We start from the raw sequence: 2,500 nt of genomic DNA on the forward strand, positions 1-2,500 counted from the left end.
TTTTCACATTAATTCCCACGTGTTTCTATTGTCTTTGTCCTCACTGCCTCACTTTGAAGCTGAATATTTAATATATCGAAAATGGCCTATTGGGTTTGGGTAGCCTCAACCTCGTTCCCAGGGCTTTTCCTTCTCGGCTAACTTTGTTAAGATTCAGTTGAAAGCTCCAAACTACAGTCCAACCCATCCTTGTCAGTCGAAAAAGTGACCTCCAAGAATGTGAGACCAAACCACAGCTGGTTAATCAACAGTGCGTTGTGTACCAATTTCGGCCATGCAACCTGTGCGATACAGGTAGCTATGTTGGGCACACGCATGGCCATCTACATACACGCGTGGATGGCCACAATAGTAAGTCATCTTCTGTGTGCAATCATTATGATCAAGACCACGCGGGTGATGTCCCTGAGGACCTCCTGAGCTGCTTTAAGGCCCAGTAATACGGGCAACATTCTTCTTGCAACTTGTCGCTCAACAATGCTGCATTGCAAGTTGAGATGGTTTGTTGCACGTATTACCACCTTCTTGCGCAACATTTTTTTATCTTGCGCAAGAATGTGGTAATACGCGCAACAAACCATCTCAACTTGCAACGAAACATTGTTGCACCACAAATTGCACGAAAAGTGTTGCCCGTATTACTTTACCTTTAGAGTGTTGAAGAAATGCATGAAGAAATTGGACTGTCTCCGGTTAACGAAATGCTCTACATTAAACAATTAAGACCAAGGCTGAAAGTGCAAACAGAAATAGTTTGTTTGCTGACTTCGTTCAGCGACTTAAAAATGATACATGTTTTCACGGGTAAGATTAAATGAGGAGAGAGCACGTGCCAGTGCAATAATAAAAATAGCACAACTGTTGTATTTCCGAATTGGGTAACCGCAAGCGACTCCTCATTGGCCGAACGTAATTGCCTACTCGCTTAAGCTACCTCGTTTAGTGGCTTAAATTTAATGATAATTCTGTTGAAATTTTCTGACTCACTTAACTTTAAGCGAGTTGGGAAAGGAACTGTTTTCACGGTATTTTAAATTGTCACTCGCTAAGGGACCTGAATAACCGCTCATGAAAACACAGCCTTTGTTTAGCTCATCTTCACTTATGCACATTTGGAGTATTTTATATCTTTTATGAACTCGCATATTCATTTCCAACTCCTTGATAATGGCTTCATGACGTAGCCGAAACATCGGAAATTTAACATTATTTCGCTAGTTTTTGCATGTTTATTATTAGTATGGCAGTATACAAGCTTCTTGATGCCCAGACCTACAAGCCTTGATTGGGCAGCAAACCGTAAGCAATCAATGCATATAGACTAAAAATATAGTAAATAATAACCCTAAAATTACTCATTCGAACGTATTTGTATAAATACTGAAAAACTATATGTAAATAGTTATCTTAGAGATAAAAAATAAATATATATGATGAAAATAAATTTAAAATGCCCTCCTTTGATGATGATGATGATGATGATGATGATGATGATAACTATTATTATGCAGTATGTAGTACGTAAGTATGCTTACAAATATAACTAGGAAAAGGCACTATTGTGTAACAATCCCTACTGTTAAACCTATTTACAAACCAATTGGTAATAACTAACGAACCAACATTTGAGAAAGGAACAAGAGTTTATATTCCTTAATAACTCGTCGAAACCTTGAATGACCTTGCTATGTTTAGGGTGAACGATAAAACTGCCTTCTGCATATTAAACAAAACCTGGTTCCCTCTATCCAAACCTAAAAACTTCCTAACTTTCTCCGCCGTCTCCATAGAGTAGCCTCCTAGTACATCAACTATCACATTAAACTGTGTGATAGTGTGGCCGGGGAACTGTTGGCGCATCTCCCATCTCAACGGCGCATACTTGTCAGTTTTCTCCTGTTCCTTCTGTTCTCTGTTGGAAACCCAAGGGCAGCTCATCTCAATAAGGATCACCTTCTTCTCCTTTCTGTCCACAATTCTCGCATCGATTCTGTTAGCCCTGACTTCCGTATTTTCAGCAAATACTGGGACATCCCAGTACGCGCACGCTCGGTCATTCTTGTACCCGGGTTTAGGTGAGACTGGAGAGTACCAAGGGGGGATACACTGGATAAGATCTAAGTCTTTCAGGAACTCGAAGAAAAGGATTTTCAAGGCTGCATTGTGTCTCTGCATGTACTTAGTCTGTGCCAAGGTACCACATCCGCTAATCACGTGGGCCATAGATTCAGGCCCTTTTCCACACATACGACACGTGGTATCCGAGGTGGTCAGCGTCTTCGTCTTGCTCTGGTGGTACAGCTTAGTGGGGAGTAATTGCTGGTATAACTCATAGATTCCAGCAACAGTATGCACAGGTGCAGACTTCCACTTACTAAGCCAAGTGAAGCAGTCAATAACTTTGTTATCATCCCATCTTTCTCCGAACAGCTTTCCTTGCCACCTCTGCTCTCTTACTTCCCTCATGCTTCTCTCTTCTTCTCTCGCTCGTAATGTTCTC

The 2,500-nt window shown here is 41.1% G+C and overlaps 1 protein-coding gene across 1 annotated transcript in view; it reads right to left on the reverse strand.

The window, feature by feature from the left end:
• The window catches only part of LOC137973125 (uncharacterized), a 176,529-nt gene that overhangs the window by 139,637 nt on the left and 34,392 nt on the right, over window positions 1-2,500 (reverse strand). The gene's annotated exons all lie outside the window — the stretch shown is intronic.

This window comes from Montipora foliosa, chromosome 10 (genome assembly GCF_036669935.1).
Source record: "Montipora foliosa isolate CH-2021 chromosome 10, ASM3666993v2, whole genome shotgun sequence".
NCBI lineage: Eukaryota > Metazoa > Cnidaria > Anthozoa > Scleractinia > Acroporidae > Montipora > Montipora foliosa.